The sequence below is a fragment of the Sciurus vulgaris genome (assembly GCF_902686455.1).
Source record: "Sciurus vulgaris genome assembly, chromosome: 10".
In the NCBI taxonomy this organism is placed as follows: domain Eukaryota; kingdom Metazoa; phylum Chordata; class Mammalia; order Rodentia; family Sciuridae; genus Sciurus; species Sciurus vulgaris.
Genome location: NC_136470.1, coordinates 73,766,533 through 73,778,649, shown reverse-complemented (window position 1 = coordinate 73,778,649; position 12,117 = coordinate 73,766,533). Strand labels below are relative to the sequence as shown.

General features: G+C 39.4%; 1 protein-coding gene across 5 annotated transcripts in view; it reads left to right on the top strand.

The window, feature by feature from the left end:
- LOC306670615 (myosin light chain kinase, smooth muscle-like) overlaps nucleotides 1-12,117 on the top strand; it is a 125,874-nt gene that overhangs the window by 24,371 nt on the left and 89,386 nt on the right. For 2 of the 5 annotated variants that reach the window (XM_079155360.1, XM_079155361.1), the window contains exons 2-3: nucleotides 9,473-9,615; nucleotides 11,823-11,899. The exons of 1 other annotated variant lie outside the window; for it this stretch is intronic. The gene's annotated coding sequence lies outside the window, so the exon portion shown is untranslated. The remainder of the gene's footprint in view (nucleotides 1-9,472; nucleotides 9,616-11,822; nucleotides 11,900-12,117) is intronic. 2 more of the 5 variants (XM_079155362.1, XM_079155363.1) reach the window with 2 other exon arrangements.

Genomic DNA, 12,117 nt, shown 5'->3' with positions numbered 1-12,117 from the left:
CTGTTTCCATTGTTTTATTGTTGGTTTTTGCCAGGCATTTTCCCCAGTTACTTCTTTCAATATCTATTAATATTTTAGGTTCATCTTGTTAACAGTATATAATTAGGATATATTGATATAGATAGATATTTTATATACTATTCACAAAATATGCATATATATATATATATAATCTGTCTTTGATGAATTTGGTCCACTTATATTTATTGTGATTTCTAATAATTTTGGATTAATGGGACATGAATGTACAGTAATGGAAGAATTTTTGATGGTTGTTATGGGAGATAATCTACTACAACAGTGTAGTAGAAGATGTCTAATAAATGTGAGTTCTCCTTTCCCAGGTTCCTCCAGACACTTCCTAGTTGATATTTGGATGATTTGTGTCAATTTAGTCTTATTACTCTTTGAGTACAAATGTTCACCTCCTGATGATATTCTTAGCCTTCTTGACCTCTAGCATTCTAATTGTGTGAATGGTACATAAAAGGACTGGACAGATTGTAGGACTTTAAAGAAGGAGTGAGTGGGAAGGAAATTGTGGCAGGAGGTGTTGATGACTCATTGGAAACGCAGGTAGAAAGGAAGGCTAGAAATAGTTTGGGAAGAGCAGTAGGTCTAATTTTGGGTCTTTAAGAGAGTCTGTCTGGAGCAGAGAGAAAAGAATGGACAGAAAACAAATGGTTGAAGATGTTAATGAGGCAAGGACTAAGCTATCACTTAACCTTTTTAGGGAGAGAGATATATAGGAAGACACACTTTTATGTTGTGTACTATAGGAATATGTATACATCTCTACTAAATTATCAGTGGAAACTACGTAAAGATAAGCATTAAGATTTTAAAAATATAGGTAAATCTCTTACTTCCTTACCTTGCCCTTAATAAACATGAGGTAAACAACTGGATTTTTTTTTTTTTTTTTTTTTTTTTTTGGTGCTGAGGATTGAACCCAGGGCCTTCTGCTTGCAAGGCAAGCACTCTACCGACTGAGTTATCTCCTCAGCCCTGGATTTTTTTTCCTACTCTTTCTTAGCACTAACTTTGAATGTCATCAGGTTCATATTCATCTGAGGTAGGAGGTCTCTTACAGAATCCTTGACAGAAAGTTATCCAGGGTCTTTTGAACACTTGCAATTTTAATAATCCACTGCCTCAAATGGGAAGCAACTGCCTTAGCCCCAAGGCCTGAATTGTGAAGCTCTTCTTTTATTCAATAGAAATCTACTTACATGTAACCTATTCTCTATTACAATATTAGAAGAGGGGACATAAATGGTAGACACATGGTAGAGACTTCAAACATGTCATAGAATCATAATAGAGAATTGGACACATTTAATACAGACCTGGTTTCATGTCAGCAGATTTCTATTGAATTTTCATGTCTTTTCTGGGAACATGAGTGCTACCTCCTTTTATTCCATTCATGGTCTAGTGTTTCTGGTCATGATGACTGGTGTCTTTATCCTTGAAGGGAGAATGAGAGAGAGAGAGAGAGAGAGAGAGAGAGAAAGAGAGAGGGAGAGAGAGAGAGAGAGAGAGAAAGAGAGAGGGAGAGAGAGAGAAACAGACACACACACACACACACACAGCAAGTCAAGGTCAAGTTCCTATATTATAGTTTTGGAAAACATCTCTCAAATCTTCAATAGGTCTACATTGCAGATCTGAGTATAATTTAACCAAAAGTCAAAGGAGACAGACCCAATATGAAGACAGAGATGCCAAGCCTTTCTATCTCCCATGGGGCAGCTGTAGTCACAAGTGAATAGTGTTTTCAGCAAAAGTGGCCTTAGGGTCCCTGAGGAGTAATCTAGGTTACTGTTACTACGTTACTACCATAACCCACATGTCAGAGGTGTTATCTACAGCAAAGCTAGTGGGGGACCAATAATGTATCACCCCAATGTGTGACCTCCAAAATTAGCGATTTTTAAGTCAACTAAGAACAAGTGAAATAATTTTTACTTGATAACAAGTTGTATTATGAATTACATTGATTTCCAAATGTCAAAGTAGGCCTACATATTAATAATGTATTTTTCTTATATTGCTGAATTTGATTTGCTAATATTTTGAGGATTTTAAAAAATATTTTGGTTATAGGTGGACACAACTCCTTTATTTTATTTTTATGTGGTGCTGAGGATTGAACCAGGGCCCCACACATGCTAGGCGAGTGCTCTACCACTGAGCCACAACCCTAATTCCTATTTTGAGGATTTTTGTATTTTTTTTTTTCTTATAATATCTTTATATGATTTTCATACCAATTAATGTTAACCTCATAAAATTTCTTTTAATTCAGGTATATTTCTTGTGTGAATTTTGGTAGTTTGTGTCCTTCAAGGAATTTGTCTATTTTATTTAAATCATCAAATTTATGGGCATAGGATCATTCATAATACAGTAGTTCCCCTTTATCTGTGGTTTCGCTTTTCATGGATTCAAATGCCTGAGGTCAACCACAGTTCCAAAAATACTAAATGAAAAATTCCAGAAACAAACCATTTGTAAGTTTTAAATTGTGCACTGTTCTGAGTAGCATGATGAAATTGTACCATCCAACTCTGTCCCTTTGTCTAGCATATCCATGCTGTATATACTACCCACCCATTAGTCATTTAGCAGACATCTCAGTTGCCATATTGACTGTCCCAGTATCATAGTGCTTGTGTTCAAGAAACCTTTATTTTACTTAATAATAGCTTTAACATGCAAACATTTTTACAGTTCTTTTATTATTTAAAAATAAAATTTATCTTTTAGTTTGATACAGTTTTGTTATTTTTGTTAATTTCTTACTTATGCTTAATTATAAATTAAACTTTATCAGAAATATGCATAGAAAAAAAACCAGTGTATATAAGGTTTGATATTATTTGAGGTTTCCAGGGACAGATGAGGACTACTACTATCTTTTCAATGTCTGTAGGAGCTGTAATAATGTCCCCTCTTTCATTCCTGAGATTTGTAATTTGTGTTCTCTCTCTGGTCTTTGTCTCTCTGTCTCTCTGTTCCTCTTTTTTTTTTTTTCTTTTTTTTGTTCCTGAACAGCCTGACTATAAGCTCATCAATTTTATTGATCTTTTCAAAGGACAATTTCTGGTTTTATAGATTTTCTTTTTTCAGTTTCATTGACTTCTGCTTTTATCTTTATTATTTCCTTCCTTCTGATTGACTTGGATGTAATTTGCTTTTTTTCCTTCTAGTTTTCTGAAGTGGAACCTTAGATCATTGTTTGAGATTTTACTTATTTACTAATATAAGCATTTAAGGCTATAAATTTCCTTCTAAGCTTTCATTGCAACCCTAAAATCGAATATGTCGTGTTTTCACATTCATTCAATTTAAAATATTTTCTAGTGTTCTTTGCAGCTTCTTATTTTGAACTATGAGTTGTTTAAGATTATGTTGTTTAATCTTCAAACATTTTAGAAATTTTTCAGATAACCTCTTTTTGGTTTAATTTCATTGATTAGAAAACATTTCTGTTACTTTACTTTTATTTTAATTCAACTTTGTTTAGTGGCCCAGAACCTTTTTTATCTTGATGCATGTTACATGTGCACTTGAAAGGAATGTATATTCTGCGTTGGTGGATGGAGTGTCAAGTCAGTCAGGTTGGTCAAGAATTGGTCCAGCCCTTCTATATCTTGCTTACTTTCTGTGCATTTGTTTCATCAAATACCAACACAGAAACTTCTAACTACAATTGTGCATTTTCCTAGTTTTGTTTTCAGTTCTAAGAGTTTTTCAATAATACACATGTATTTGGAGATCTGTGTTAAATGCATCCATATTTGGACTATTATTCTTTCTTTTTTTTAACACATTTTTTAGTTGTAGGCAGACACAATACCTTTGTTTTATTTTTATGTGGTGCTGAGTATCAAACCCAGGGCCTCACTTATGCTAGGCAAGTACTCCAGCACTGAGCCACAACCCCAGCCCTTGGACCATTATTCTTTCTTAGTGAACTGACCTTTTCATCATTATAAAATTATTCTGTATTCTTGATGATATTCCTTATTTTGAACTTTTTGAAAAGTAATATAGTCATTTTAGGGTTTTTGGTTTTTTTTTTTTTTTTGCTTAGTATTTGCATTTATGCCTTTATATCCCTTTATTTTATTATTTTTTAAAGTTTTTTAATTGTAGATGGACACAGTACCTTTATTTTATTTATTTATTTTTATGTGGTGCTGAGGACCGAACCCAGTGCCTCACACATGCCAGGTAAGTGCTCTACCACTGAGCCCCAGTTCCAGCTCCATCCTTTTATTTTTAATGTATTGCTGTCCAAACTGGCCTTCCTATGGGCAGCATATAATTGAGTCTTGCTTTTTTAATCCCATCTGATAATCTTTATTTAATGTTGGAAGACCATTTTTGTTTAATGTAATTATTGATATGGTCAGATTAAAATCTGTCATCCATATTTTTTGTTCAATCTCTTCTTTTTTCCTTTTGTTTTCTTTTTCTGCATATCTTTGTATTCACTGAGAATTTTTATTATTTCATTTTGCCTACCATTGACTTATTATTTATACTTCTTTCTTAAAATGTAGTGTTTGCTCTAGTGTTTTCAGCATATACCATTCATCACAGCCTACCTTCAAATAGTATTATACCACTTCAGGTATAGCATAAAACCTTGGAATATTCTATTCCAGATCCTTCCTTCCCACCTTTTGTATTGTTGTCAATCTGCATTTGTCTTGTATGTATTCTAAACCCACAGTACATTATGACTTTTTTTTTACAGTCAATTATCTTTTAGAATAATTAGATTTTTTTTTTTAAATGCCTTTAGCACTTATCTTTATTTCAACCATTTCTGGAGAACTTGTTTAGATCCATGTTCTGTCTAGCATATTTCTTCTGCCTGAAAAACTTCTTTTTTAAAATTTTTAGTTGTAGGTGAACACAGTACCTTTATTTTATTTTTATGTGGTGCTGAGGATCAAACCCAGGGCCTCAGGAGTGCTAGGCCAGCGCTCTACCACTGAGCCCCATCCCCAGCCCCTGAAGAACTTCTAACAGCTCTTGTATTGAAAGTCTCTTGGTAATACATTTTCTTATGTTTTCACTTATTTTTAAATATGTTTATTTCTCTTTTGTTTTGAGAGATATTTTCATGAGTACAGAATTCTGAATTGACAATATTTTTTCTTCTGGCACTTTTAAGATGTCATTTTTTTCTTGATTTGTGTTATTTCAGATGAGGAGTGTGCCTTCATGCTTATCTTTCTTCCTCTGTATGTAATGTTTCCCCTCCCCTTCTGACTCCTTTTACAATGTTCCTTGTTTGATTTTTCAGTAGTTGGAATATGATGTGCCTTGGTGTTTGTTTCCTATCTAGACTTTTTAGAGTTCTCTGAGCTTCTTGGATCTGTGGTTGGATGTAATTTCTTTTATAAGATTCCTGGTCATGATTTCTTTAAATACTTTATCTGCCATATTCTCTGTTTCTTCTGTTATTGAGATTCCAGTTACATGGATGTAAGATCTTTTGATATTATCCTATAGCTCTTTGATGCTTTGTTTCTTCCCTTATTCTTTTATTGCTTTCTCTCTCTCCCCCCCTTCCCCCAGTTTGGATAATGTCTGTTGAAGGCATCCTTCAGCCATAAAAACAGAAAGCAGACTGGTGGTTGCCTAGAGTTAGGGGACTTTGGAGGTTATGGAGCAACTGTGAATGAGTACACCATTTCTTTTGCAAGCGATAAAGGTGTTCTGAAATTACATTGAGATGTTGGATGCACAATTCTGTGATTATACTAGGAAAAAACATTGGTTGTAGTTATTAGTCTTACAGATAAAAAAAGTGCTAGTTCATTTCCTTGCTTTCACTTCTTGCTGAGTGTTCAGGCTCCTCCCTCCCGTGTGTCCTAGGATGCATGGGTCACTTGGTGCTGGAGTTATCTGGCAGTGTTACTGTTGGATTTTTAATGACCTAGCTGAGAATTTTCATATTACATTTTCTGTTATGAAACACCATACAAGTGAGGCCTATGGAGAGTTCTCCAAACTGAGAATTTGAGAACAGCTTCTGTACGGAAGGTTCACTAAGAAATTCACAAGCATAACATGATAGTCTAGCAGAGGCTCCTTCTCTTCAGGGAACATGCTCATGCTCTGGGCTGTTGAATGTGTCTAAATATTTAGAACTCTACTGGGCAGTTCTAGATGTTTCTGGTATGCAATAACCCTCCCCCCAGCTATATTAAGTGAAAAAAGCAAGCCGTAGAACAGTTCAGCTTTCTGTCCAAATGATAACATATTATCGTTTATATTTTGAAAAAGTAGAGATAAAAATGTATCTTTTCATACTGTATCTCTAGAAGACACTGATGACATGGTTGACTCTGGAACATTGTCATTGGTTACCAAGGAGCAGGAGTGGATGTATAACCTTGTGTGTCTTTTTAGTTTTGAACCATATCAAAGCATTGTCTATTCAGAGAGAAGTAGAAGTTGGATTAAAACATTAATCCTTTGATTAATCAAACTTGAGATTTAGATTGGCCCCTAATAATTTAGCCTTTGCCCCATATCTCATCTCTTAGTTCCTCCCTCTTCGTGCCCTACACTCCAGATCATTACCTGTGGCAATATCTCCCTCTCAGAGTTGAATAGAAACTACAGAAGGGTGAGGCAGCATTTCTAAAATATCTCTTGTGACTGATTGCCATATTTAGCTCCAGACTTTCTAGACCAAAGGTTCTCAAATGTAAACCTGCATCAGAGTCACCTAGAGAGTACACAGATGGCAGGCCCCACCCCCAGTTTCTGATTTAGCAGATCTGATGTGGTCCCACAAATCTGCTTGTCTAAAATGTTCCCAGGTAACACTAATTGGGTATCGCACTTTGAGAACCATTGCTCCAGACAAAAATAGTTTCTCCTGTGATGTGTCGATGTGCAGCTGGGCTCTCATTTTGACCTATGAATAAATAAAAGTCAGAAGCAGTGTGTGTCTTACCATGGGCATGTCTATCGCACACCTTCGTTTAGCTTTCTGTCCAGCCAGCAATGCCTGTCGGGCTTTTTCCTCCTCCTGAGACAATATGCACTTTATCATTAGCAGGGCCGACACATCAGAAACCTGGCACCCTCATCTATACTTCTCAAGCAGACATTCTTGTGGTGACTACTGTCAACTCCCTGTGAAGGCTTAATTGGTATTTAAGAGGAGGCATTGAAAGAGTCATGCGAATTACTGATTCCTCTCCCAGTGTTTCTTTGCAGGGGCATTATTAGCATTTTAGGAAAGACAGTTCTTCAAAATGAACATTCTGTTTAATGTAGGTCATTGAGCCCCCTTCACTCTGTCCTCAAATCATTATGACAGTCAGTCCCACCACATATCCCAGTGCCCTCTGACCCCTACAGGATGGGTAGTGAGGGCAGGACAAGTTTCGACTGAGAACCACAAGATTTGTATTAAGCTATGAGACCCTTGCCCAAACCATTTCCTTCCATCATGTTCTAATATTTTCAATTCTGTTTTCAAATTTTGACTTTAAAAGGGGATCAAACAGTGAATATTTCTTTCTGAAAACCCAGTGAGTGGAATTGTCCATTGTGATGTTCAGTTCCCCCTTTGTAGAGCGGTCTTTGGATCTTAGCACTGGGTGACTGTTTCCTGATGAAGAGGCTTTGTATCCTTGTTGGATCAGAAGAATCAGACGACCCACGCTGTTCTTTTGTTTGCCCTTAGTGTCAGAGATCTTGGGGCTAGATGTAATGCTTGAAAGGGTTGCAAAATTAGCATAGAAAACCATTTTACGTATTTGATCAACTTTTATACAGTTATAATTTTCAAATAATTAGTGGTTTTGTGTTTTCTCGTGAATGACAGGAAAGTTATGAAATGATTATAGCCAGGAGTTGCCTAATTCTGACTCAAAGAATGGGAGTGGCAGAGCTCCCACATGCCTCGAGTGGGCCTGTAGTAGGGTTGTGGTCTGAGGGTATGAGGAGCCAAAGGCCAGGCAGCATCTCTGACTGGCCGGATGTGGAAGTGTAGTGGATGAGGTGCCAGGTGTACTCGTGTTGGAGGTGGAAACAGGTCAGGGAACTAAGAGCCCTCACCAGGAGCGGAGAATCATTGAAGAGAGTGGCAACAGATGGACCGAATTTGACCTTCGTCTTCAAGGCCAAGAGAAGCCCCACTGGGACTATCTAGAATAGCCCAGAAGAAGCAGAAATCTTCCTTATATAAGTACCCATCCTGCTTCAGCTCCCACTTGGTCCTGTAGCCAGATAGATTCCAGGGAGCCACTGGGTACATACAGGGCTGGTGCTCCTGGGATTAGCCTTCTGCTGTCACTGCCAGGTGGAAAAGTATCTAGGCCGTGTACTGTAGTGGAGTAATTTCATTCCATCCCACCCCTCCACTGAGAGCCCAGTCACTTCCAGTTCCTCTTCAAAGTATGCCTCAAAGTGTGAAGGGAGGCCACCACCCTGAGCCAAGAGAGTCTACCCTCTCGGTCTCCTGTGTGATTTATTAAGGGATCCTGTGAGGACCTTTCATTCTGAAAGTCTTCTTGCTGAAATGCCATTGTGAGAGTTGGATTTCCTTTGTGCTTCACAAATCAGCACGCCTTCTGGAAGGGTAGAAACAAGCCATACTTGCTCAAATGCTCAGAAACAAGTCATTTGTTCCTATGAGAAAATGTTTTTACTAATTTTTTGTTTTTTTTTTTTTTTTTTTTGAAGTTAGTCTTTTTAAAAGTTTGTTTATTTATTTATTTATCTTTATGTGGTGCTAAGGATCGAACCCAGTGCCTCACACATGCTAGGCAGGTGCTCTGCCACTGAGCTATAGACCCAGCCCTGATTTTACTGTTTATTGCAGTTGTTTGTTTCCCCCTTAAGAAGTGAGATTCGCCTCCAGAAGGAAACAGAAGAGTCTGAAGGGAGAAAGGGAACTCAGGAGATGAGACTGGATAGAGTGGGTGGACCCTGTGGGCTGCCGTAGTGTGGGAAACAGAACAAGAGCTCAGCCCTGGGGACAGTGAGGGTGGAGGGTCACTCATCTCTGAGGACAGTCCTCTCCCAGATGTGGGTATTTTCTTCCTGCCTTTTCAGTCCCTTCTTCCCTTGACCATGACCGGAGCTAGTTCCCAGGTGGTTCCCAGGGGCTTCCTCCCTCCCCGCTGCCAGGGCCACTCCCCAGACTCTCCCACCTAACCTGAGCCCTGCCCTCCTCAATTGTGTGTCTGTCCTCAGTGGAGGATAAAAGCGTCTCATTCTGGTTCTCCTTGTAACTATTGTTCTGGAACTCCAAACCTATACCACCCCCACCGCCAGCTATTATCACCTTTGGGATGTTTCCCTGTTTCCACACAGCCTATTTCAGGAACAATGTGCTCCTCCTGGCCGCTCCCACATCCCTTTTGCATGTCTGCTCAGTTTGGCTTTCCTTTCCTCATTTCCTTCTGCCTTCCTTCCCACCCAGGTGGCTCCTGAGTCGCTGCCTCCGCTGCAGTTTAAAGCAGTCTCCCTGCTCCCTGAACCCCAGGGAAGCAGTCTCCAGGACAGGAAGCAGACTTTCCTGGCCTCCCAACCCAGTTGCCACAACAAACAGCAGAGAAGACGTTGGTGAGTGGGAGTTTAAGTTCTGCTGTCGACCATTCTTCCTTTGAGCACCCTGGGGAGTTTGCAGAGGGGGAGGTTGTGTGTCTTCTTTGGCACCCAGGAGAGATCAGTGCCCTCAAGGTCATATGCCACCTGTCCAGCTGCCCAGGGAGGTAAGGGTGAAGGCAGTATGCTGTAGCATTATCTGTTGACCTCGGCTTAGCTGGTCAGAGTTCTAGAACTGGTGAAATTAGTGGGAACAACTACTGGGCCTGGCAGGAAAAAGATTAAATGCCTTTTGGGTGCCCTGGTCTCTGCTCCAGACTGTTCACACTGTTAGACTACGGTCCTCCATCCTTCCACACTGAGGAAACTTCTCTCCTGCTGCTCTGATGAACTCAGAGCAGGCTTCCTTGGGGTTGGAGCACAGGCAGAACCCTGTTGTTTGGGCCCATAACTATAGCTGGTTCCTTGGGGCTTAGTTCTTCCAGGTTGTGGCCAAGAGCTCCCATAGGCACTGCTTCATGGCTGCCATCGTCTCCTTCTGTCCAGTGAGGAGTTTCTGTGATAACAGACATAGAGTGAGCCTGTTGAGTGAAGATGGCACCTTCTTTGGGCAGCTGTATGTTGGCAAATAGTCTAAATGACCTTTCACAAATGGAGGGTCATCTTTGAGATTTCATATGTGTATTTAGGAGGAATATTTCCATTGCTTTTTGTAGTTTTTGCTAGTGAGGAAGGCGAATGGTTCCCCTTTGCCCTCCTCACCCCCTTCTTAGGGTCTCACTGTTACAGGACTCCAGGAGTCCTTGGCCAGTGCCAGCCAAGGGACTCTGTTCTCTGTCACTGCAAAAAAGACAGTAAAGCCAAGAAAGTGAGAAGGAGAGATGGGAATTAGTAAAAGGAAGTATGGCTTGTGATTTAAAACAATACCAACAAAAACAAAAAAAAAAACCCAGTAATAATGCTAGGTATTTCCCCCATGATTCTAAACCTGCTTTCAACTGTGGCCCCATCACTGATGTGAGAGAACAGCTTCTTAGACTACTTCGAAACACAAACTTAGTGTGTAGGTTCTGTTCTTTTGTTAAGGACATAAATCCTGTGAAGTTAAAAGAATTTTTAAACATGATTGTGAAGTTGGACTCTAAAGTGATGATAAAGAAGAAAAAGCAGCATCCCACTGTGGCCTGGAGGAAAATACAGCTCAAGTGGCTAGGGTGGGGGCTTCATTTTAGAACCCTGTGGCAGGAGAGGGCTGGACCAAAGCTAGCACTGCATACTGGAGAAAGGGTTCCTCTAAAGGAAAACCTTAAGCCTTTGTGACATTGGAGCAACTGAGGTAGAAGGTCAAAGGAAGGGAAGATCAGTGCAATTTCTTTTTCACTGAAAAGGCAGGTTTGTCGTGGCTAAAATCAGAATGAAGGTGGTGCTATGGTACCAACGCATGGGCCATGCAGTACCCTCTCTGTTCAGTCACCAGCTTATGCTTGTGACAGGGAAATTTGCAACGAGGAAAAGAAGTACATATATGCAAATGCCTTCAGCTGTAAAACCTAGCAGCTAGGGCTGGGGTCGTGGTGGACCGAGTGCCTAGCATGTGTGAGGCACTGGGTTCGATCTCAGTACCACATATAAATAAATGAATACAATAAAGGTCCATCAACATCCAAAAGAAAATTTAAAGGAAAAACAGAATAAAAACAACTTTGAAAAAACAAGAACAACAACAACAAAAACCTAGCAGCTCAGGGGAGTGCAGGAATTGTCCAGCACCTCTTTCCTTGCTTCAAGGAGGGAACAGGGCAACAGAAGCAAAGTCTGGGAGCCACCCTGCCAGTGCAGGGGCTCCTGCTGACGGGCTACTCCAGGCAGTGCAGAACCCTTAGCAAGTCACAGACATTTCTTGATAGGTATCTTAAAGAGACAGGTGACCTTTAGTCTCCTCCACTTGTATCTTCAGAGACACCTGTGAAAATCTGTCTAAATTTTGTGACCATAATGAAGAGGTTCATCTCTGCTTTGGACACAATAACTTTGCACAATCAGTTGTGATACCATATCACATCAAACTATATTTATATATGCTTCAAGGCTGTTCTCTTTCTCATGAAAGCACATGTATTTAATTTTTTAATTTAATTTAATTTTATATGTGTATGATACTAGAGATTGAACTCAGGGGTGCTCTGCAACCCCAACTCTCCTTTTTATTTTTTATTTTGAGAAAGGGTCTTGCTAAGTTGCCCAGGCTGACCTTGAACTTGAGATCCTCCAACCTAGGCCTCCCAAGTGACTGGAATTACAAGTATGTGCCTCTATGCTGGGATAATTTTAATTAAAAAAAAAAAAAGTTTTGGCAGTGCTGGGATTAAACTAGGACTTTGTGCATGCTAGTCAAGCCCTCTACCATTCAGCTACATTCCCCGTCGAAAAACATATGTACTTTAAAGAGCTTTATCTTGTTTGATATATAATTTATAATTAAATATGATATTTGAACATCTCTCTTGCTCTCTCTCTCTC